The sequence below is a fragment of the Lepidothrix coronata genome, unplaced genomic scaffold (assembly GCF_001604755.1).
Source record: "Lepidothrix coronata isolate B3197 unplaced genomic scaffold, Lepidothrix_coronata-1.0 Scaffold0, whole genome shotgun sequence".
In the NCBI taxonomy this organism is placed as follows: Eukaryota; Metazoa; Chordata; class Aves; order Passeriformes; family Pipridae; genus Lepidothrix; species Lepidothrix coronata.
This window is the reverse complement of record NW_016690180.1, coordinates 927,549-953,754: the sequence shown is the minus strand read 5'-3', so window position 1 is coordinate 953,754 and position 26,206 is coordinate 927,549. Positions and strand designations below refer to the sequence as shown.

At 39.7% G+C, this 26,206-nt stretch overlaps 1 protein-coding gene across 1 annotated transcript in view; it reads right to left on the bottom strand.

Annotated features, from left to right (window-relative positions):
* STOX2 (storkhead box 2) overlaps positions 1–25,808 on the bottom strand; it is a 101,281-nt gene extending 75,473 nt beyond the window's left edge. Inside the window, exon 1 of the mRNA XM_017804463.1 lies at positions 25,705–25,808. The gene's annotated coding sequence lies outside the window, so the exon portion shown is untranslated. The remainder of the gene's footprint in view (positions 1–25,704) is intronic.
* Between the last annotated feature and the right edge of the window lie 398 nt (positions 25,809–26,206).

Genomic DNA, 26,206 nt, shown 5'->3' with positions numbered 1-26,206 from the left:
ATACCTATTTTACCAGATGTAAAAGCAAGTTAAATTCTAGCCAGGAGCATAAATTCTCATGGCTTTGCCTTTTCAGCAGTCAAGAAGTGGTTGAATATAGCTGGCCAGCTAACTTTAACTTACAGCTGAACTAAACTCAACCTTTCTCCTAGTCTAGACACAGCCCTAGATATCAATCTGTTCCATTAAAAAAAGACATGAGACAAGAGACAAATAGGAATCAGCAATGAGGAGGAAAAATGAGGTCAAGAAGTAGAAAGACAGAACAAAGCAGGACACACACACGCGCGCACACACATGTGTGCGCGACAACAAACAAGACCAGAGTGATCTTTACACTGGCTTTCTGTATAATTATTCCCAACTAAAATAGTCTAACAAATATCAAATAAAAAAAAAAACGGAGGATGGCTCTGTAACTGTCAGATACAGCGTACACATCCCAATTCTTTTCAAGCAATTTGCTGTGCACCAATGAACTGGTGACAGCATACAGAAGTCTTTCAAGTAGCTTTAATTGACTTAAGTTGTACACTTCCATGAATTGTCATGAGAGTAATATAGTACACACAATTAACACATGGTATATTCTACTTATCAGTTGTAGGAATTAAACTGGTTTGTAGTTTTGGGCACAGATAACAATGTGTTTTCATTGTGTGGTAATTTTAAATGAATAATAATTTGCTCCTACAACTATGAAAAAGAAGAAGGAAGGAGAGGAATAATTAATCCATCTAGCAAAGTTGATTTTTCCTTCCCAAATGTGGGGATATTTGTTCAAAATCAATTTTGGAGGCCTCCTCTCAGTACTGAGATGTTATTCCTGTGGTCAGCTAAAGTTCCTTGTATTTAGTCTCCTCACAGTTATCTCGTTTGGTTTCAGCTTAAAGTTTTCTGACATAGTATCTGAAAGAGTTCTCTTCTTTGAAGAGAGGAATTCAGAGCAAGTTTCCTCCTGCTCTTCCATTGTTTGAAGTCAAGTTTTGTTACTGGGATGAATCAAATATATAATTAAAGACAAAGTTTAAGTTTTGGCTGTTTTCTTTGGAATAAGAGCTAGAACTGTGCATGTAATTGATTTTTTTTGCCTCGGTGGCCAAACTGAAATAAAACTATTTTCTTCATGTGATCTGAAAGGTAAAATTTGAGGGCTTAAAAAAAAAAACAAACACAAAACGAACAAACCAACTGACAACAATTTATTCTTAGACATTTAAAATTACTTTTTTGTAATAAAAGGAAATAAATTTCTGGCTTCATACGCCTATGTCAGAGCAGAAAAGAAGAGTTCTCAGCTACCAGTGGCTGTCCTGCTTGGTGAACAATGGTACAGTACCCTTATAAGCACAGTGTGAAATAAATAAAAATATGCTGTTTAATCCAACAGTTCCAACAGGGGCAGGGAGGGCCAATTTTCTTTGGCTGAAACCACTGGGAAATTCTGCTTTAGTTTACAAATATTTTTGCCTACCTGTTACACACTGGTAAAGTTTTGCCTAATTGTAAAAAGAAGTATGGAAATAGTCTGATGGAGCTTGTTAGGAGTAAGGAAAAACACTTCTTCCAGGCAGGAATTGAAGTGATGGGAAAATGAAAAGGAGATGGTTTCAAAGCTTTTTGCTTGCACTTTTTTTTTTCTTTAATTCATCTCCAGTTGTTTGGGGGTTTATTTGTTTTTTAGGGTTTTTTAATAAGGGAAAGATTCAATTCAGAAGCTTTTACTGAGATTCAGATAAAGCATTCATTTTTATCATTTGGTATTTAAAGTCCAACAGGTACCATCTCTTTCCTGAATTACTAGAGGGAGAGGTGAAGCTTGGATAAATATACCATAGAGATCTTGGGGAAACAGGTCTGAACTAAACCAAAAAGAGGCATCCTGCCTCCCTCATAACCTAACAGTTCCTTATCAGGAATTGGCAACATAATAGCCAAAGGCACTGATTTAACACTATGAATTTCAAAAAAGCTTAGGTACATATAAGACATTACAAAGGATTCTCATATGTTCAAGCTTTCAATTACAACCCTGCCTCAGTTCACATTCATAAGGAGCCTGAAGGCTTTTGAAGAAGCAATTCAAAATGTCTGCTTCTGAAAATCTTGTGTTATCTTTTAAAAAGTAAGAAAACAAATATTACTAAGGATATCTATTGCATTTGATCTTCATAAAGACTCGTTTATTAGTTGATAAGCAGTTTGTTCCCATTTTACATTTGGAAAATGTAATAAAGAAAAGGGTATAACTGGCCCAGAAGACTGTAATAAATCAGTGGCATATGCACTTCTAAAACTTTAGGGTTCCAGCTTCCATTTCATAGGCTTATTTTTCCTCAATTGAAAAATAATAATTATGTAGCAGAGTACAATATGGTGAGCTATATGTGTATGTGCATGTGTGCTTGTGCATATATGGTAATTACTCTCATGTAATGTAGTATTTCAAGTTTCAGTCGGGAGTACTTCTATTTTCCTCCCTATGACAAACAAGTTTCCACAGAAAGAGCAGCAGGCTTCAGTAGCAGGGTGGGCTGGTGTTTCTGTCTCAGCTAGATTGGCTTGGTGACTGATTGCATGAGGTTTTCAAATGAAATAAGCACACAAACCAAACACTGAAATAAAAATGGCAAAATAATAGGACATGCAAGGAGGAAAGCAATCCCCCTCTTCGCTAAGACAAGCTACATCTCTAAAATCATTGTCTTTTAAGCTATGTATTCCAAGCTTGGGTTCTCCCTTACTCTGTCATGACCTTGCCTGTTGCCCATAGCCCACTGGCTGCCTCACAGGAGAAAATTAGAAAGACTTCACTTTATTACTGTCTGCTGAGCTGGTGTCTGACAAGCACCCAGCACTGACAAGATGCCAAGTGCCACACAAAGCCATGTGGCTTCAGCCTCTGCAAGTCTATGAAAAGGATGGTTTCCTGGTCCCAGCTACAGAAACAAAGATTATGAATAAAGTTGGTAATACTGGGGTGCATGGGAGACTTTGCACTAAGGAAGGCCACAGTCGCTGGCAGCCAGGTAAAACAGAGGAGCAGAGGGTCATTTTGTGGCCTATGAAAACAAAACCGTCAAATTCTGTAACTTTTTAAAAGATGGAGAGGATGCTGCAAGATTCCGGGAAGGAAATGCAGGGCCTATGAGAGAGGGAGAGCAGAAGAAATAAACAGAAAATACAGAGGGGGGAAAGAGGGGAAAAGTCCGGAGTACAGGCAGTTGTCAAGCAGAGGAAGAGGAGGGGGGGAAACGGAGTGTCAGAAGACGTGGGAGAAATGTAATTAAGAACTTGGTAAAGACACCAAGCTCAGGTATAACATCACAGGCCTTAGTAATCTATAGGTTTATTAGATTTACAGCTCTGCATAATAGTCTTCCTGATTACCAGCATTTCTAATATTAATAAATCCATGAAGGGGAAAGTTGTCCACTGCATAAACTCACAGTTTTCATGCATGGATTCCTGTGGCTCTGTATTAACAAAGGTAAAGAACTCAGACTCTAAAAGACATGTTTTTAAGCAATTCCTTACTGGTTAAGGAGGTCTGGCAACAGGCTGTAACTGCCTTTGGCTGTAAGAAGCACTAGTTTTCCCTTCCAGATATTTGTAATCAGACAAACTAGCAAGAACAAACCAGAAAACTCACAATGCAGCACACCCTATCATGGCGGCCCTCAGACTTCTGACACTAACACTATTAATTTATCACCTCTTACTAGTACTTGTTCTTACTCAAATATGCAAGAGAAGTCAAGTACTTGTAACACATGCTTGTGGTCCAGGTCACAAAGTGAAGCAGCCTTTCTTGATGGATTTATTGGCAAGGGAAAAGTTTGCTTTGCTCAGACAACTCTCTCCTTGGAGAGACCATTTGAGAAACTCCACCAAAAAGGGAAAGAAAAAATCCCAAGGGCAAAGATGTAAGTGCAAAAATTCCCAAATATAAAAAAGGAAAATGTCTCAGAACTTATCATAAGCAAATCTTCAGTCTTGCTATCAAGTTGTGTTATACCATGGTAGTAATCCTGGCTTAGTTACAGCACCTCTTAAACCAGTTTCAGATCATATTTCTCTCCATGTTATGCTTTGGGAATGTGTGATGACAGGAATGCAGCGCTGCTGCTGCACACATGCTGTAGTTCACCAATTCATTTTTCTGTGTGCTGCCTTATGTGCTGTGGTATTTATTTTAACTTGCATGGCTTTTAAGAAAAACCAATCTCCATTACGAGAAGAAAGGCTCCCCTGTTTTGTTGGTTTTTTCATGCCAGACCTTCTGATTGCATTTGTGTTTCCTCTGCACAGAAGACAATTGATGCAGAAGGGGTTTCAATCTGGGTACCCAAATCTACCTAAAAACATACCAGTGTACCAGCAGGAACAGAGGCTGTAAGATACAGCTTTTGCTTTGATGCATGCTTTTCCTCTCCTATTATCACTGACTCAAAGCTGGTTAGTTAAAATGGATGGAAACTGGGCTTGTAATTCCTCAGTGAACAAAACTAACTGGAGAGAGAGACAAGCTGTGAATCCTACAGAGATTTCCCCACAGTCAAGCATTTATTAAACCTCTCTCATATAACAGAATTCAAAACCTTGGAGAAGTGGACTTACAGCAACTCAAATCACAACTCAATTCATTCACTGGCTGTTCTTCCAAAGGATGTAGTAGCAAAAGATATGCCAAAAATGTTGGCCTCAACATTCTTGTTTTCCACTGGTGTCATGTATCATTAGTACCCTGGTATTTAAGTAACACACTGATATATGGGCGCCAGCTGTACTGTAAGTTAGAAAGACAGCCTAACCTTCTGCTTTGGAAGTCGAAAAAAACAGAGAGCAAGAAGTGAGTAGCTAATGTAGATCCCACCAGCAGTAAAGGCCATTACAGATTATCTTTCCAAAGACTAACTCACACATCTCTCTGTCTATTCCCATTCCTCCACAGAGCCTATGTTGCAAAGGCAGCACCAAGCACGTGCAGACCTTGGGCTCTTGTGAAGCTTCTGGATGCTACATCAACACAAACAACAAGCAGATTCTGTGTGTCAGATCATGTACAAAGGAAAAATTCATCAAGAAAAGGCAGCCCTTGACAGTAGTAGGTGGGCACTGTTATGTGGCTATTATTTATCAGAATATTAGTTTTAAACTCTAAATTCTTGTTGAGAAGATTACTTGCCATACACAAAACTGAGCAAAGCACCACAGGCAAATAGGGCAATGAACATATTTGCAGTCCTAAAAACAGCATACCAAGGGAACTAAATCCCAGCAGCTGCTGTTAACACCACAGAGCATTTGCTGAATAACCCAGTAGTAAGCTCCCTCTCAAAATTCTTGCTTATACAGCTGTGCAATATAGTCAGTATATTTTATAGTTGTATATATATAGCACAAACAAGAGGCAGAGATCTTAAAAACCTTAGAAAAGTTGGGAGGCCTGAAAATAGACTACTTCACCCTTTGTAAACAACCTCTTGTCATGAATTTACTTCCATATGTGCATGAAATTCTGCCTATATTAAACAGGCTTTCAAAATAGTGGTTTAGTACTGAAAATGGTTCCCACACACGAATTTGAAGAGAATGCAAGCAAGAAACAAACCCAAAAGTGAAAAAGCACCGATTCATCACCTCACAGAAAAATAGTTCAATTACTTCTGGGATATTTTATTATAGTCTTAGATTCAGAGGCTGTCTCATTGGCACAGAGCAGCATTTGGGCATGAAAAAACTCTAGAGAGGAATCATAAACACAGACAGAAATTAAATGACTCAACACATGCCCAACTCAAAGGCTTTTGGAAAATCAGTGCAAAACTATCAGTCTGCATGTTCTCTGGACCAGACGTCAGTGTTGCAGTCAGTTTGTTCCTGTGAAGGTGGTACTCTTCAGTCATTGGTTTTCAGTGGGACCCTGGAGCTTCTCTGTTCTCTCTGATTCTGCAGTAGCACCCTCAGAAGGAAGACTCCACGCCTAGGACACCTGCCCTGTCTACTCCTCGTTACCACAGCTTATTGCCACCCTCTGCTTGGCTTTTGAAGCTCTAATATTACCCACCTGTGTGCAACCAGAGACAATTTCCCATTGCCCTGTTCAGATGAAGGTTTATGTAGGCACCACTTGCACTTGCCTCTCTGTAGAAGCTGTTCTTAGCATCTCTCCTGAGTGCAGAGATTTTTGTATTCTAGTAGAGGAACAAGAAAAAAACATTTTATAGCATTGGGTCTCAACCTCCTCACATCACCTTGTAAGAAAGTTAAATTCTCTAGCTGGGGACTAGTCCAATAAAATATTTTTTGTCTTATTAAGTGATACCCTACATAACACTGCAATCTGTTAAAGCAAACGTATCAACCACAGGGAGCTCTGCTACTTTTTTTTTCCTGTCTATCCTTCTATATTACTGTGTGGCTGTCAGTTGCTTTGTTATTAATTAATTTGCTTTTAAATACAAAGGGGGACTTAGATCCAGCAGAGCACTGTTACCTCCCAGATTTCTGGAGGGCAGTGCAGAATCTGTGACTCCTCTGTGGAGCTAAGCAGAAGGGAGCAGCACCCAAAGCCTCACCTTCGCAAAATGTATCATACACAGAACTGAATTGTCACACTGGATATAAGGGCAGTCTCTGGTCTGAATTTTTCAACCTACAACTTTCTAATCAGAGTCAAGGATGAGAACAAGGGTGAGAACAAGTGAAACGTAGAAGTTATGAAGAAAAAAATTCCCTTATTACAAAGGAATATCATTGCAATAGTAAAAATAAAATTGTGAAATTAATAAAAGTAAACTAAAATCAAATTGGAAAATTAAAGAAAAAAATTCCTTTCTAATTCTGAAAAGCATACTCCTCACTCCCACCAAAAAAGGGTACTTACATCCTTTAAAGCATATGAATGGAAGTGGCAAAGGATAAGATTTCATTCAGAATGCTTTATGTATTATAATGAATTTTTGTAAGGCACAGAGAACCACTTATACTTAATATTTCCAGAAATATAAAAACATCTTTCTCAAATGAAACAAACATCTTAAGTGAGACCATTTACATGAAAGTAAAATTTCCTGGCATTAGAATTGTATTTGAAAGAACCATATACAAAATTAAGAGCTAGAAAGTCTTTAGTCTTCATTAAAACTGATCACTATTGAGCTGAACTCAATACCTTCACAAGCCAACTGTGGTAAATCTTATTAGTTATGGTGCTCATCTCAGAAACTCTAGCAAGGAGTCACCATGTTCCCATACATAAAAATTTCAAGTGCTTTGTACCCCTAGGTATTCCGGGAATCAACAAATACTCAGGACAAATGTTTCTTAGGTTCTAACAGAAAGTAAAAGAAACTCCACATGCAAGTGCTCAGCGACTTGCCTTTGATCTTTTTCTTAATGGGGGAGATGTTTAGTAACCTTTCCATCTCTCAGGCAGTGTAAAGTAGATCAGACAATCTGCCTTCACAACTGGCAAATTTCAGATTTGTCAGAGCATGATGCTAGTGTCAAATTGTTTTTGTCTTCCTTCCTTTCCAAAGATGGATCGTACTATTATCCCAGGTGATGGAACCAAGACAAAATAAACACAGACATCAGGACTGAAACAATGACAGACTATCCGAAAAGGCATTTAAGTCCCCTCAGTCGTCCAAAGAGTAAAAAGTTATAAAAACAAATACTTCTTTTTATTGCCCACATCCCCATGTCATTACTGTGGTACTTAAAAAAAACCACAAACCCTACGGATTTCTACCCACTGCATAGTAATTACTAAAATAACAAAGAATTGGAAAAAAGTATTTCCAAAGCCTGATGCTATTACTGAGCTGCCAGTGAAGAAATTCTCACTAACACCTCTTAAGTCTATCCTCCTGCACTCCCTAATCTGAACACAAAAGACTGGGTTTAAACACCCCCCCACCACCACCCTGGTATTAAAACCGCCTGCAGTTTTCAGCTTCGGGCCAGCAGTGACAATACTTTAAATCCTTGGCTACTGGCTTTATGAAGACACAGCCTACAGACAGTCCCCCAAAGTTCTTTGAAATGTTAAATACAAAGCAGGAGGAGGTCATAAAGGAAATATTCCTTATAAAAGGAATGGATATCATATGCAGGCTTTTCAAATACATTTGCTTTCAGCCACCATATTCTCAATCTTGCATTGTCTGAAGCTTTTGAAATAAAATTCAGGAATTAAACGAAGCACACAAATTAGTGTTGTAAACAGCTGCCAATATATGCACGTGTTACCTTTTAGCTCTCATAAATCTCTCCAATGTATATTGTATCCTACCTCTTATCTGGAAAGACTAATTTACCTAATAAATGGTCCTACAGCAATTATAAAAAGCCCAGCCACTTAGAAGTAACATATAGGTTTTATTGCATCATCTTCTGTAGCATCTGCCCTATTAATGCAATAGAAGCCAGTCTAGTTCCCTGCTGCATGGAAATCCAGCTATCTTTCTGCCAAGAGTCTTCTAGTGCACACAAAAGACACGAGGATTGAGAAACCTGTTTTATCCCCTCTTATCCCATAAACTAACAAGCCTTTTTTCCACTGCAGCTTTTCTCAACAAACACAGATAATTACGCAAGATGGGATTTTCAAAGTAGGTAAAAGAAAAAAAAAAAGCAATCAGTTTAGCATACCAGCTTTGCCAAGTACTGTCACCTTAAACTCTGAGAGAGTTGCTTGCAGGGTTGGGGAGCAGACGCAGTGGTGCCCTGCCACTGACATAGGGTCCAGCTGTAAGCAGTGAGCTTTGTGGTTCAAAACTGTTGGTAGGTGGTCACATTTTCCTGTCCGCTTCTATTCCCCTAGAGGTAAACAGGGTGGTAGGAGTTTTATTTCTGTCCTGCACCTCTCCTTTCTCATTTGGGTATCTTAAACTCAATGAAAAATGTGAGTTTTACATTCATTTTGAAAAACTTGTGTTTGGTTTGCTCTTGTCATAAAGTCTCACGAGCCCTGTCCATACTAGCTTCTGGCATGATGCTCTACCAGGCATCCATAAAAGCACCCCTGTCCAAATTTACAGATTGTGTAGGTGAGGAGGAACATAACTGGTTGCCATAGTGATGTCCACAGTCTGAGGAGCCTTTGGACTTCAGTGTCATGACAGTTACCAGGAGTTTAAAACCTCTTTAACTAGATGAAGTGGTTAATGGAAGCAAGCACTTCAGCCAGCAGCAAATGCATGCTTAAATCACTGGTGAAAAACCAGCCTGAAGAACCAGGTTGCTGCAGTTTGAAATTATTTAAGATGTTGACTGTTTGGTTATTTGCAAAGTAGTGTAGCCCAGCCCACAGAAACTGCCATTGCTGTGACTATATGCATGTTTGACAAGCTGCTGTCCTCTGCTTCTAGATATCAGTAAATTATTTGGGTACCTTCACAGGAGGAAAGGCCTGTTCATGGAAATATTCCAGCTACAGAAAAAGATTGTAAGGTTACAGCAAGCTCAGGAACATCACATGCTTTTGGCAAGGTGAGATGGAGGAAGGATGAAAGGCAAAAGAGGGTAAGCAGAAGAATTATTGTTCCTGAATGATTAAACAAGCACAGAAACTATGATTACAGATCACAGACATCTTTTATAACATGCCAAACTAGCTCACAGAGAAACATGACTCAATAATTCAGTCACACAGGCAGTATTGGCTCTCCATGGTCTGAAAGAAGATAGGGGTCTTCTGAAACAGAGGCTCTGCCCTGCCTCCCTGCTTTAGGCCACTGAAGAGGCACAAAGCCTTTGGAATATACTGGAGAACAGGCACTGGTGGACATAGCCCTGGCAGCCAAAAATGCTCCTCACTCTTCATGGCAGGAATCAACTCAAGATACATAGTGATCTCTGGCTGTCTGTTGGACTCCTTAACCCTGTAAAACAAGAAAGAGCAAGCTCCAGGCAGTCATAAACTCACCTAGGCTTCTGCAAAGTATACATCTAAAAAAAGCATCACTAAAGAAACCCTAGTAGGTAGGTAATTTATTGTTGGGGGAGATCAGGCCCATAGAATTTCCTAGGAGTGAGAAGCAATGATTCACAGATACAGTTCAGGCTTCCTTTGACTCACACTGCTTGTGATATCAACTACAGTCAGCCTGGTTTATCCAAGAGAAAAAAGAATATTTCAGTATGAAATGAAAGTACTAGTACTCTCTGTCCTCAACTAACGTAACCAACCACTCATTAATTGCAAAAGAATGTAGATGATTCAACAGTAATATCTTTTTTAAAACACATATTTCTGATAAGACTTCTTGTCAATTTTGAGACCTATACCACTAACATTATAAAAGTAATATTTTTTTTCTTAAGTGTATGCTATCAACAACTCACTTGAATATGTAGTTCTACTTCTTTTTTTTTCTACATAACCAGTTAGAAAAGTTTTCAACACATTTTATTTTTTCCCTATTTAAAGAAAAAAAAAAAAAACATCAAACCAAACAAGAACACTGATCTCTGAGCATGTGACTAAAATAACATGGATTCCAAAAAAAAAAAAAAAAAAACATCAAACCAAACAAGAACACTGATCTCTGAGCATGTGACTAAAATAACATGGATTCCTCTTTTAGCAAATTGAGGTGTTGAGCAGCCCATTTCAGAAGTGGCAAGGTCTTTGTTTAGAGGGTGTCTGAACATATTCCTGTTTATCTGTACCACTTCAGAAAACTGCATTCTCCCTGACTGCTACACCTTGAAAATCAGTGCAAAGCTTAGTGATTTCAGAACAAACAGATCAAGAGAAGACATGGCTAGAAACAAAAATTTCACCATATCCATCTTCTAATAACAATATTCCAACGCCCAGAACAATTACGTAAGAAATTCAAACCTTCTAACTCACATAATAATGTTTAAGAGACTTGAGCATACCAACTGTGAGTAAATTCAGTGGTCAAAAACAAGAACAAATTCAGAAAACATTCGGACCATCTTTGCCTTCTTTGAGAAAAAAAAATGTGACACTATGCACCTTTAATGGCAAGAAGTGCCCAATCCCTTTCCAAAACAGGATGCATAGTTTAGGTTATAGAGATATATGCAGCAATGTAAATACAAATTACAAGTACTACAAGCAGGAACATCTCCCAAGTGATGGAAGCAAGTTATCAGGTACTCAATGCTCCCATTAATTATGTTTACCCAAGTTTCAACCTATTCCTGCAAAAGGGAGGGTTTCACATTTACCAAAAAGGGGAATTACTCATTCTGGATGAAAATTAAATAACTCCAGAAACAAAATAGTTATTCTGACAAACTGGATAAAATCATGTTCATAATTCGTATGTGAGTTCACATTTTGCTTGGCATTTTTGGAAGTCAGTTTTTTCTTGGAAATCATGATTTTCACAGTCAGAAACCAAACATAAGCACCCATCATTCCCAAGGATGACTGCAACTGAATTATCCGAAGATGCCAAGATGAAGCTCCTGTGATACATTTCTGTATCCAAAAAGCAGGCAACAAAAACAAAGTCGAAGAGAGAAGCAGATGGCCAATGAGTTATCACTCTTGGTCTGATGACTTATGTGGGCTCAACTTGTTTATTTACTCACATATTTGCAAAAAAAGTAACTTATGTTAGCAGCAACTATATTATGTATTATGTCTATATTATATACACAGTACATACCACTACCTACACACAACTTTAAGGGATCAAGTATATACCCTTTAATTATGGGTTCTCCTGCAATGACAAAGGTCAGAGTTGACCCTTCCCAGAGCCAGAGAGTTAAATGACTGGTATGTTTAACACCACAGCTCAAAGAAAGGGTTAAAAGGAGATCAGCATTACAGTTGCTCTGCTCACTGGCTTGGAGACAGGACAGAAGTGCTCAGGTCCTCCAGGGCAGGGAAGTGAGTCTGTAATTACTGGCTATACCCTTTACACTATCCAGGAACCTCTGTCTGTTCACTACTCCCTGTTAATGCAACCCCCACGCTAACTCTGCAAGATGTACGACAAAAGCAGTCATATGGTCCTGAAACAACAGGCACCATTGTAAGTGAGCTCTGTCACATGAACCATCCTTAAAAATACAGGTTCTTCTTAGATCATCTCACCCCTTGTTTTGGACTGATCTCATTATCTTCTCTTTAATTGTTCTTATTATCATCTGGGCATATTAAAAATAATGCAGCCTTTCTAAGGACATAAAATCCAATTATGTAAAAATACAATGTTGTGAAAAGAATTAAAATATTTTAGCCAACGAATTAGCTGCTGAAAATCAGGAAAGGTCAGTGTGTGACCATTTAACCCCCCTGAAAATCACCAGGAAGTATTTTCTAGCTGCACTTACAGTAATGCTACTGCCCTCAGCTATGGTTAACCACCAGTCTTACAATTGTAAAGGCTACTGGTAACCACCTCCTACTGCACATTTTCCAAGCAAAGAACTTTTGCATTATTTTCCCACCAGCAAAAGGTTCTTGTACTGCAACTAAAGTGAGTAAAGGATTAAAAGTAGTCAGTGTAACTTTACATACTTGCAAGAGTCCTGGAAGTAGAGCAAGACGTTTCTCAGGAGATTCTTTGAATTGCCAGGATGTAAATGTGATGCAAGATGTCTTTACAGGTACAGGATGTGTTTATAGGTGCCCTCACAGATCAGTATGTGCTGAAAAGATTGGCACAGGATAGTATGAGAGTTTGAAATGGTTTATGGCTTAAACATTGTTAAGATCACTGAAAGACCTCTGTCCACTGTAGCTAACTGTACAAAGAAGCAACTGCTCATGGAAGCCCACCCCTTCCTGAATATGCCTACTAATTTGGACTGTGATGGGAACTTGAGATAAGATAAAGGTGGTACTATTATCCCAGGAGAAGAATGTATCCACAAGTCTGAGTGACTGGAACGTTAAGGGCTCAGACAATCAGGGTGCAAGCTGACAATGTGCAAAGTAACCGCCCAGGTGCTGAGGCTGTGCACACCCACCACCTCGGGCTACAAGCTGGGTGTTGAATAAGATAAGGAGAAAGGCAAATCCTTCAAGGTGAGGTAGTATTTCTTTGTCCTTACACAAATGACTCAGTTGTGATAACTCCCCTCCGGGAAGCACCCAGACAACTCACACATAGCCTCAAAATACTCATCTTTGCTGATGGGCCATAATGGACTCAACTGTGCTGACATAACAGGCACAACATTTTGTTAGGGATGAAATGTCCCATGATCCACTATTACATCCTCCATTGTAAAACTCCCCAGCCCAGGGGAGGTACTGGGGGTGTTCACACATAGCCTAAGACTAAAAAAAGCCAGACAGACTTCTCTCAACTCACAGGACTTCTCTTACCACCGCAGACTTAACTCAACACATGGGCTTCTTTCCTCATCACCCTGGGCTTCCTTCAATGGAGCCAGACCGCAACCATCACTTTGATGAGAGTAGAACTCTCACCATTGAGAAGTTTAGAAAAAGAGGGCCAACGGGACACCACCAGAATTCAAGGAACGGTGATTTTTTTTACTTAATCTGTCTCTCTGCCACTCTCTTTCTCTCCCCACACCCCCTTTTTTCTGTTTCCTATTTCCTTCTATCTCTCTACCTCACATTTACTGTTAAATAACAATCCGTTCTATTGACTTTGGCATATAATCTTGTTTGCACCTTACTTCAGGCAGAGGCATCTCTCTAATAATTTTAAAGAACCTGATCATAACAGATGGTTGCACTGATCAGTTTGTTAAGGATCCTCTTCACATTTCCACAGCCATAGGTATATTACCACAGAGATGGACAGGGAGTGTCTCTGAATAAACTACTGAACTCCAAACAACTTCTCCTGCAACAAGTACCCCTGCAGTCTAAGACTTGAGTAGTAATGTGGGAACAGCAGATCCTACAGTCCAGAGACTGAAGCCTGAAAGAGGGAAGCGGGTACAGTGTAGGAAAGCTGGGCTCCAAGCAGGATGCTCCCATCTGACCCACCAACATGTGGTGCAAGACAGCCTGGTGCTGTATCTGGTGCAGCATCTGAGCCTTTGTGACAGTGTAGAGAAGTCTACTCCCATCTTTCCACCCACTCCGTGGTGTAGGAAGTGTTACACAGACAGATTCATGAGCACCATCTGCTTAACTGTGGCATTTGACTCCCTTTCTCCAGCATGTACAGCATGTAACAGTCTGAGATGGTCTAAGTGCACTAATACAATCCTACATTTTACATTTCTGTACATCGTGAAAAAAAACTGAAGTGAAAACATACTTCTCATCTCCCAGAACACTGCTCTTAGTTTTCTAACTGAATTTGCTTGCACTGTTTCTTAAAAAAAATAAAAAAAGAAACTCTGGGAGCATGAAACCCTTATTTCAATAAAAATTAACAGACATAAATTCATGCAATACTTACATCTGTAAAGTGTAAAATCTACAGAAAAAACAACTTTTTTTTTTTCCCAGTGGTATCTTTATTCATTCTACTACAAAAAAGAACACTAAGTTTCATACATTAATGCAAATACAATAAAACTTCAATCTGGATCAGGGAAAAAAAATTCTTTTTAAATATGTGAAATTACTAACCATCTTTTTACTATTCATATCTGCATTTTAAAATTAAAAGGAAAAAAAATAATTTCCAAGTACTTGGGTTGTCATGTCAGTGTGGTTTATTACACATACAACCATGTGGTCTATTAATTATAGAATAGATACATATTACTTATAGCATTTCTGTAGCTTGGAATGAATGCAAGTAACTGAAATAGCCTTCCTGTGCTCTGGGAGATATGACAGCTAGTCAGACAGAGGCACACAACATAGCACTCTCTGTTTTTAAAAGCTGTTCAGTGATTTACATCATCTTTCACAGTGAAAAGGATGATGTTTTTAAATTTATTTTTCACAGAAGTCCAAAGTCCCACAACTACAAATGCGGCCACTTGGCTCTCACCGGGCTTCAGTATCCCAAGTGAAAAACAAGGAGAAAATCAGTTCCCAGCAGGCTCCAACTGAGAGTCCTAAAGGGGAACACCCCAGTGTGCTGCTCGGTCTCCAGAGCATCCCACGGAACTCATCCAGCACCATGCAGGGAACAGAGTTAGAAACAGTCCTCACATCTTCTAGTGCCAAGTCTGCATCTTAACAAGAGATCAGAAAGCTGTTCCTCATGCATATATTATCTGTGGGCTATCTGTCAGCTTTCCCTAAACTGATAAGCATAGATAGAAGGACAAGGTAGCTTTTGAAACACACAGATATAAATGATCCCAATCTTTCATTTATCTTTAATGTTAAACTATCTGTACAATGCCCCTTGAAAACAAATTAATTAAAAGCATTTAATTTTTTTGCCCAACTTTATGATAAAACTTTCATTTCACACAGGGAAGAATGGCATAGGAAAAAAAGGAACGTACTTTCAAAGCAGCAGTGATTTAAGGCAGGAGGAAGAATGAAGACTGCTCACAGGTCTTATTACCATACAAAAACCCCTCACCTCAGAGGGGGTTTTGGGTCAGAGGAAGCCCCACCAGCCCCAGGCTCAAGGTGTAATCAGCTTACATCTGAAAACTGGTTCTGCCCCACCTCAGCCCCATTCCCAGTGAGCATGCCTGTGTGCCTCTAGATCATCCCACCACGAGCACTTTCTGCTCAGGGCTAGAAAGAAGGGGAAAGCAGAAGGATTTGAGATTCTGATGCTTATCTGAAATTGTATACTCAAATAAACAAAAGGGCCAACTCCAAGTAAAAGGGTTTTTTCTGATTCTCATAAGACCCAGGAGTTGCCAAACTAGGAAAAATACAAAACTGTTAAATGAAACACAAAATGATGACAAAGTTTGACATTGAGTATTTGCATGTGGACAGGACTGGCTTGTTTGGGATGATTAAAGCAACGCAGATCAAACACTGAGCATGTACTTCTGAGCACCCTCCCAAGCCCAGGCAAGCCAGCCAGCCACAGAAAAACCCAGCCAAGGGAAAAGTTGTTCCTCCAGAGAATGGCAAAAATATGGCACACACTACCCATCAGAAGCTAGTGCCTGCTTGCTCCAGGCATCCAGAGCATTTTGGTAGCCCCTGGCATTTCCACACCCTGCTCTGTGCCCAGCACATCCTGGCAGACACGGGAAGATGAGCCCTGCTTGGGCAGGGGAACATCCCACCAACAGGCTGGTTCACCTCATATTCTTGTGCAAACCCCTGCATGAGCCACAGCTGCGATAAGATAGGCTTCTCTTCACTCAGTAAAACCCACTGGTGCAGGGTTAGGAAGATTACACTGCGACCAAGAAAAAGACTCCCTTCAAAGATGTCAAGCCATGCCTTTGATACTGGTGATACTCAGCTAGACAGAGATGCAGTGAGTGCAGGACATGCAGCTGTAATTCCCTGCCAGGACTGGCTGCCTTTCAGCTAGAAGATAAGACTGGACTTACTACTTTGGCCACATGACTCCTGCAATGAATGCACATTCATTTAGTCCAGAATTTTATTTTTTGGTCATTTGAATAGCAGATAGTATTTGTAACCAGCTCAAATATTGTGACTCTCAGGATGAGACATTAAAGAAAGCAACTATTCACCCTACTAATCTAACAAACTGATATCTATTAGCAGAACCAACAGACTATGGAGATCAGGGATGAAATATTAATAGTGCAACTATTCAGTTCAGACCATTTTAGCAAGCTATTAAAAAAAAATACAAGAACATAGTATTTGAAAACATTTTGAGAAACACATTCTTAAGTGAGACCTGAAAGCCATCTGAATAAATACAGCAGAAATCTTCCACAGGCATGGGCTTATAACTATGATTTATAGTCTGATAGCCAAGCAATGAATGTAGTCTGTCATACACCTGAAACTACTTCACATTTGTGATTCATTTGCACAAGAACTGCTTTCAACAGCTTTTTTTTTTTTAATTTTGAATTAGAAGACCATTAAAATGGAAGAAAGGCCCTAGCAATCCCAAATACAGATCTAGTCCAATATTTAACCTCCTAAAGAGGCCAGCAGTGTGCAGCAGGGAAGAATAAGGTGGTGCTCATATCTCCTCCTAATAATCTCTGTGTCTCCCTGCATTTTCAGCTCCAAGGGTATGCCGTGCCTCCTCTGATTCTTCTATCGAGTCTTTGTGAGACCTCTCTGCCAGAGCGTTGCCCAGGCTCTCCCATCAGCCTATGTAAACTTTTTGCACCCACAGCATCATCTGGATAGAAGTCCTGCAGGCTACTCCTTTTGGCATGAAGAATCACCTCCTTTTCCTTTTGAATCCATCTCCCTTCAGTTTTATTTCTGCCCAAATAATTTTACTGAAGAAACAGTTACATAATTTTAACTGAAGAACAACTCCTCATCTCTTACCATCAAGAATGTTTTCATCCCTGACATTTTGTATTTAAATGCAATCAACTCTTGCCTTATTTTAATTTATTTTTTAACCAGGCAAGTTGAATGTACTCAAGAGATGGTAGAGATATAAATTACATTTTAGTGTAGGGTTATGGAACTTGTAATGAACCATCACGCGCATTTTTTATATCAGACATCTTCCAGAAAAGTTGTTTTAGATTATTTTGATACTGAGAAAAGTGGTTATGTCATTGTACAAAGTATCCTTGCTATAGAAATCATCAAAATACTTCAGTCTCCAGTCTTTCAGTGGCTTCTTCAGGTTGGCAAATTCTTCAAACTCTAATCCTGGTTTTCTAGTAGTTCACCTACATCGTAGTGGCAGGATGAGAGATCTCTCTGGGTTTTCCCCAGTTTCACCATGATTATGCCTGCGAACTTATGAGGAATCATAGTGACAGCGATGACTCCAGATTGACTCAGAAAATGAATATAACATTTGATTTTTTTTTCTAAACATAAAACTGCTGACAGACTGCCCTTGGATGGGCCATCTCTCTAGATTCCATGAAGACACAATGGAAGGAACGCGACAAAGGTGCACAAGAAAAGTGGTATTCATTAACTGAGACACACAAGAAGTACTCTTAAAGCAGCAATCTGGTTAATGAAGAAAAAAAAAAAAGCAGAATTTTCCTGTACTTTAAAAGCTAAGCACCACTTAGTGCCCTCTACTGCACACAGAGGTAATAGGCAAAGCACCACTGAACAATGACATCATCTGATACTAAACAACACAGTGTGTTGTATGTATGACAAATATTTATTTTCTTAATTACACTTGTTTTCTAAAAATACTAATAAATTATGCAAATATCTTCAGTACCAGCTTAGAGCAGATGTTTTTTACGCTCTCTCTTCCCATCTAGTATCCTGTGTTCTGCCTGCAAGCAAGCTGTCACCTCACCTCCCACATCTACATAGTGGGAAATTCATGCTGAGCGAGTTGAGATGCTGGGTGGCTGGGGGGGGAGCATACAGCACCCTCAGCACGAGATTCAATCATGAGATGCTCATGATGGCTGAACAGCTCAGTGAGACCTGCTCTACTCCAGGGAGCAGGAACTGCCCACCTCTCCCTACTTTTAGCTAAAAGAAACAAAACCAAGACAAACAAACATGAAGGAAGGTCAAACCCCTGATGTAATTTTCAACTTCCAAATAAATGTGCATTAACGGTCTATAAAAGGTCGTTCACATACAACATGAAAGAAGTTAATGCAGACTGGAGGAACCACGACCCTGAAGAGGATTAATTGATTGTCAGACGGAACCAAGGAGGTCTCCTAATGTGGAATTCAAATATTTAATCTGATTGTGAAATCTTATCTCCTGCCTCTAAGAAGATTAACCAAAATTCTTTTGCAGCAGACTGTTAATTCTGATCCATTTCATGAACTCAGAATATTTTCCAGAAGCAAAGTTTGTGCATTTTAACTAGTTTATAAGCATTCTGTTTAAAATCAATGTGAACAAAGTTGATCAAGATTAAAACCTGTTCAAGGAAGTTAAGTCATAAAAAAATGTCATGTGCATGCATTCACATTGCATGGAACAGGCATGTCACATGCCTGCACAGACACAAAAACATAAGGCATCTTTTTTTATGTGAACCATGAAACATTAAATGTCTCTACACTGTACTTGAACCAAAAGTGGCATGAAGATGTCATGGTAGTAAAGTTCTTTCTAAAAAAAAAGTTCTTCCAAATTGATAACCCCTGTTCTAGTCTGGAATGAAGGGAGATATTCCAGAGAAGAAGGAAGAACACATTCATACGTCCTTTTTTCTGTCTTACACAGACTGAGTACAGATAGCTAATATCCTTGCTGTGCTGGTTCTGCCCTAGGAATCTACATAACTGGCCAAGTTTCAGGTTTCTCCTTCATTTTTCCTTTAAATAAAGTGACAAGGAAAGGGAAGTACAGCCAGCTGGCTTGCTTTGTCCAGCTTCCTTCCCCCTGGAGGAAAGTGAGGGAGCCGTCCTTCCCATTTCTTTCATTTCTGCCCATAAGCTAAGCTGGCAATGTGCCAGATGCCCCAGACTTATGTTTTCTGTATGTTTTTTCCTAGAAATCTGGGGGGCTCTAGTAGGGTCTATCTGAAACAAGAGAAGCATGGTAGGCACTACTGCGGAGAAAGGGAAAGATCTCTGCCATCTCTCTCTCCTACAAGTCCCCCAGACAATTCAAAATGAAATGAGATGCTTGGACTCTGCTCCATGGTCACGAGCCACTCCATCTGGCTCATCCTGCAGCCCTACTAAATGCAGGCATCTCTGCTGGGTGATGGGAGTAGAGCAACAGTGATGCCAAATATCTATTTAAATCAGGGCTGAGAAGCATCACACATCAGGCAACCCTCAAGCACTTGGCAGGTCTGCTTTAGATCTATGTTGGCTGCTCTAACTCAGCCTGTTCCTGTTTAAAACAAGCTAACCTGCATTTCATTGCTAAGTAAGGCTTTACCGGGGAGTGATCAGTGTGATAAAATCAACCCAGCAGAATATGGAGAACACTCCTGCTTTTTTCTCAATAATCAATTCATAATGAAGCTACCAGGAACCAGCTCAACATTATCACTGCACTCTTAGTCCCAGGGCTCTTACCTGAGTTGCCAAATAATTCAAATAACCTTATATTTGTCATGAGCAAAGAATATGCATGCAGTTGCAGCACCTCACATAACTCAGCTTGAGCCTTTAATCTAGACAAGACCTTGATCCAAGGGCAACTCAAAACAGTCCTCAAGTACAGCGCTGCATGGGCTTCTGCTTGCTACCTGAGAAGGTAACGTAATGCACCACTTGTACACACGAATGCCTGCATCTTTCCTGTAGTCAAGGAAACATTTTAATTATTATATCTTCATTCTTAAAAAGTCCAAAGGACATTGCTCTTTTAAAGACCCTTGTTAATTCTTTATATTATGTGAAGCAGAAATACCTCCCTTTCACACAGAACAGTACAGGACCACAAAGACATGGGCCCATTGCCTCCTGAGCCCAGAGGAACCCCACACACCAGAACCATCCGCTTCAGCAGGACCTAATGAGTAGTTCACAACCATTAGTTTTGCACGTAATAACCGCAGTCATAAAGCGAGTCTCCCCTACAGCAAAAAGAAAGCATTTAATAAGGATCTTTGCATAATTTCAGGTAAAGCATGTTAGTTTCCAGTTCTCCCTGTATCTTACGAAAATATCCAGTTGGTGAGAAGATGTATGAACCCCTTAGGTACTGCAGTAATGCCACAAGGGCATTGCCATAGGACACCCTTCTTAGTACAACAGCCCAAATTCAAGTGGCCCTCACTGTATTTTCCCTTATATACCTATTGTGTTGCTAGTATGAAGCAGAAGTCCTGAGGAAAAACATAGTATATGGTTATATATTATCTCATGCTCTCAGCTGTAAAATGGTAACAGTAACACATCCTTCCCAAAAGGGCTTCTGTGACCACAGAGTCAGAAAACTGTCATATATGTTCTGCTACAGAGACAGCAAGGTTCATACATACACCACAAAAGAGGTTTTGTCCATCATAACCCACAGGCAGGAGAGCATCAAAACTTTACATTGTACCAGAAATTATATATCTGCTATTTCTTAAGTTGAAAGCAGTTGCCTTCGGAGCTTTTAACTTCAGGTTTTAGCACATAAATTCCCAAAGTATCTTAGGGAAAACAGAAAGACTGCTAATTACATGCATATGCACACCCCACAGTATATGCACACAACCCTAAATATCTGCTTTCTTACATCATGGAAAGCCATTATCCCAAAACATACTGCCCCGATGGGCCTCATGTTGCTTCTACCACTGTTCCCACCAAGAGTACTTTATGCCAAGTTTACAGACTTTAAAAGTTATTCTTTCTTCTTTTCCCCATCTTAAGCCAAAACTCTAATTTTCTGTGCAATATACTCAGAACACCAGTTGGCACCAGCAACTACTACATGACACTCATCAAAAACTTAAACTATACAAAATCAAAATCTTCAGATTAGACAGGTTACATTGGACATTGCCCATGGAACTTGATCCTCAACTTCAGCACATGGGTTCTCATCTTGAGCAACTCTCCCTGTCATGAGATGATAGGGAAAGGTTGTGGTTACTCTGCAAGAAAGTAGGAACAAGGTATCGCTGCATCCCCAGCACTGAAGGCAGGGCCTGGAGGGTGCTTCTGGGCAGCTCCCAGCTGGAAAAGACTCCTTTATCACCTGGTGCCCTTCAGCAAGGTACTCGGGGTATACGCTGGGTGCTGGGAAGCTCTCCTTCATCTCTCAATTTCTTAGGCAATGCCAGAGCCTTTCTATTTGCTGCTACTTTAAAGGCTGTGTGGTCAGACAGAGTACCTATTTTCTGGCACAACTAAAATTTCTCATGGAATGTAGGCCATGGCAAGAAAATTTTCATTTTCTAGCTCTCTCTTGATAAAAGCAGAACTTCTCAAGTCAAAGAAAAGACGCTCCCTTAAGCCAAAGGCAAGTTATATGCTACTGCAAACAAACCCAGTTTCAGAGTTCCTCTCTCCCACCTCCTGCTTCCCCTAAAAAAAGGAAAAACCCCAAATGTTCATAATGCAGTGCATTTGGTGGCCTAAATATGGGTGTTACCAGATTCCCCACTGACATAAAGAGGTCAGAATTTGAGAAGCTGAGAAAATGACTTAAGCTTTCACAAGAAAACTTGACCCAGAACAATTAACCTGAGAACAGCACCAGAACAATGTCCCAGAAAGCTCACTTCCAAGACAAGTTTGTGCTGGGAAAAGTTTAGTACTTCAGGACTACTGACAGTAAGTTCTCACATTTACACCTGACACAATGAATTCATTTGGACACGCAAGACTCTCAGAACCCATGTGAGAAAACAACTTTTTTGTTATATTGTTTCCTAACCTCCTTATAAAAATCCTAGGAGTAACATGCTACTATATCCAGTACTTTTCCAATATAAAGGAAAACTTTGTTATGCAGCTGCAAAACCATTAAGCTCCTTTGAGAAACAGCTTCTTGCCCTGATACCTAATTACCACAGATCACTCCTGATCATCTTTACAAGTTTTGATACACTTAAAAATACTTTCTTCAACTATAATCAATGTTTTTAACACATTTTCCCTCAAATGTAAGAAATAAAACACCATACCATGTTCTATCCTTAAATAAAATTATCTACACAGATAGTTTTGATCTGTGAGTGCTTGTTCTCCCTCCCAGTTCTCTCTGTTAACCACCCCCCACAATACACACTTAAGATTATTTGATTGGGTTTTTTTATTGGCCTTCTGCTGTGCAGATAAAGACATGAAAAAAATTACAAACCAAAGAAAGAGAGGCAGATAAAAGCGTTTTCACTAACCTTCTGCCAGGGTGGGGAAGCTGAATTGGCCTGTAAAGGCCGAGCCAAAGGGGACTAAACCAGGCAGTAATTTTGCTCCTGTTGGCCGGTGAGCAAGTGAGCAAGCAGGGAGAGCTGGCAGCTGGGAGAGGAGGAGGAGCACACCAGGGCAGATGAGTAGTTCGCTACTAAATTAGAGAATAATCAGCTTGGAATTGCAAATAACTGTATGCAGTCTGGTAAGTGGAGAGGAAGAGAGACTTTCAGCCAAACTGCCCTGAACTGTCAAACATCTGCATTTTTTACTTTGTAGGGTCTCTGTCCCACCTCCTCTACCAGTCTTCCCTGTGTGCCAGCAAAAGACTTCTCCCCAGCACCTGCAGACCATGGATTTTCACTGGGAACATCAGCTTGGTTAGCAGAAAAGTGCAGGGAGCTGGCATGTGTGCGCACACCTGGAAAGGAGCACTGGATAGCCGCAATTGCTTCTGGGCATTGCTCATTCCTGCAAACCTTCCACTGCAGGAATTGCTCTCTGCACCAGTTTCAAGTCTTTTTATGGTCAAGGTAGCTGCAATGTTGCCAAAATGCTGAGACTGCTGAAGCTGCTTTGATGGCCTAAGAAGGTCTCCAAAAGCCTGAAGCAAGGGACATGTGATTAGTCTCCACAATAAAATTTCCAAATACTCTGTTGAGGAAAAGTCAATAAATAAAAAACAAACCACAATCTCTGACCTACACTTTTGCTACCCAATTTTCTGTTAGAACATACCTCTGTTGACTGTAAAAACCTAAAACTTGTAATTATGAAGCTGAACACTTTTTCATTATGGATGGATGGTTATGGGTAAAGTAACTTTTAAAAGGAAAATGACTAGAGACCTTTCACACCCAGAATCTCAGATGTCATTTGAAAAGGAAGAGGATTCAGATCCAAACCCAACAGATTCAAACTTGATTAAGATTGTGCTGAAGCCAAAACAGCAAAGACCCTAATTTTCCAGTCAACAGGAGAAGAGATCGGAGGTTTGCCAGTGGGGTCAACAAACTCCTCACAGTACTCAAAACATTTCCGGTTTAATGTAATCAAAATCTTTTGAGAATAATCAGATATTATTTACAGATCATTATGTATATGAATTTTTTTTTATTATATTTTATTTATAGGTAATATTTTTTGGCAAAACCTTGCAGGATGTGCTCACAAAATTTCAATGTCATTGAAGCAAATTAATCAGGGTTTAACCTCCAGGCCACATGAAAATACTACCTCCTCACACCACCTCTGAGTAAAATAGCCTCAAAGCACCCCATCCTATTTTGATGTGTCTTCCTGTTCACATTTCCACTCACAGAGGAAATACTTAATCTGTCTTTTTAAGCAGACTGTTTCTGCTTTGTTTTCTGTAATCATCAGTTACCTCAAAATGTATGACAAGGGAACAGGTCATAGCACCACCATGCTTCACTGCCTTCTCCAGCAGCATCCTCTGCCCTGCGTTGTACATGAATCCTTGCTTAGTGGTTAGCATTAAGCTTTCATGTTAGTGACTAACCTATAGTTCTGAGAGCCTTTGGTGTCTTGCCAAGGTTTAGCAAATAATTACTCCTCTATAGTTTCTGCTTTAGTTGATCCTAAGACTTGAGTTCTTTTCTCCTATTAGCAGAAACGCAAATACATATTGAAGTAAAACACATCTTTTCCATTACAATTTCTAGTTGTACAATCTTCTACCAGTTGGTTCCACTTACTTCTGTTTTTTGGGCTCTTTGTAGCTGACATTTCTCTTTAGACATCTACAGTTCTATAGCACAGGAACACCAAATATATTTCTCTACCCCCGTCAGACCACTTTTTGATGACAGAAATGTTACTAACAGTCTGCAGCACATCTATTCTGTAAATATTAAGGGAGACTTTGCTTTCCAATCCAGTCAAGCCAACATATTTAAATGAGTAAAGGGAGAAAAAGAAAAAAAAAGGAATACTTCTATAACTTAATTACACTTATAAATAGCATGCTTTCCATGTGTGTCAGATATCAAATAGCTTAATGACAACTGATAACTGGCTGAATTCTGCAATCTGCCATGAGCTGCTATTTTCAAGAGAACATGAGCTATTCCTAATACTGCAGTACAACTCCACTTAGTTGTGTAGGAAGCTTACATTTTTCAACCAGATGGCAGGTATATACTATTTTAACCAAGATCCTGTTTTAAGAACAGCGGTTGATATAATGACAGTGCTTGACAAGCCAAGAGGCATACAAAAGGAGATAACTACAAAATACCATTTAGTATTGGCCTTTAAAAAAATAGCATACTTATGAACAGCAACAGATGGGTCAGGCAATCAGGCTGCATGACCTCATTTACTGGGAAAAACAAGGTGTTTTGTTTGGTTTTTGAAATTAAATTTCAGCTTTTATTTCCAAAATATACTTGTAAAACTTGGACGTGATTTTTCTCATGTGTGTATCAAGCCAAAAAGCCTGCGCTCCCTGACTCAAGCAGGAACAAGAGCTGTTTGGCTGCATTATAGTGTGATTAATCCACACAACTGCTTTAACACCCAACAGAGGGGAAAAGCCACCTCTAGAATACAGAGTTCGATATGATACAAATAACTTGTTAAATATCTCTGTCATTAGAGCACTGACTACTAATTAGCAAATAAATTATTTACACTGGCATTTCTATTGCAGCAGAAGACATTATCCTGTTCTTTTTCGCTGGCATATCCTAAATAGCAACAGCAAATAGTAGCTCTGAAATCCACTTTACATCTCGCAGAAGCAAAGTAACTCCACATTTTTTTAGAATTGCCTTAGCCTGAACACATTTTTTCTTTTCCCATCCCAGTAACAAACATCAGTCCCTTTTGGGACCTGACCCACTGCAGTCTCGTATTGCTGCTCCTAACACAGGTTTCCCCCTCTGTACTTACATTATGTGTGGGATCCTCTCTTCAAACGTAAATGGAGAATCAAGAGGAGAAGTAGAGTCTGGGTGACTGAGCAGAACACTGAAACACCCCAGGTGATCCCTGTGGCTTCTCCTCTCTTCCGTGTCAGAGACTTTCCTTGTATTCAAAACTCATTTGAGTGGGGAAGATCCGATGTTCTACCAGTCAAACACACTAAATCTCTGGATCCTCTAAAGCCCTAACAAAGCATTTAGCAGATGTCTGTATATTTACTGTTCTCTTTTTCTGGATGCATGCCTATGCAAGAAGGAAGCAAACTCTCTTTATATTTCACACCCATTCACACTACATTTTTTTCAGGGTGTTGCTAAAAGAAAAAAAAAATTCCCAAGCTAGCTCAGCTCCCAAATGGCCAACCACACAACCATTTATTTTCCTCTGGTTATACTGACTGAGTTATTTTCCCACACGTTCCTGATGTGGTGAATGACTTGTCTAAGCAAGCAAGATAATGCTTTAGGCA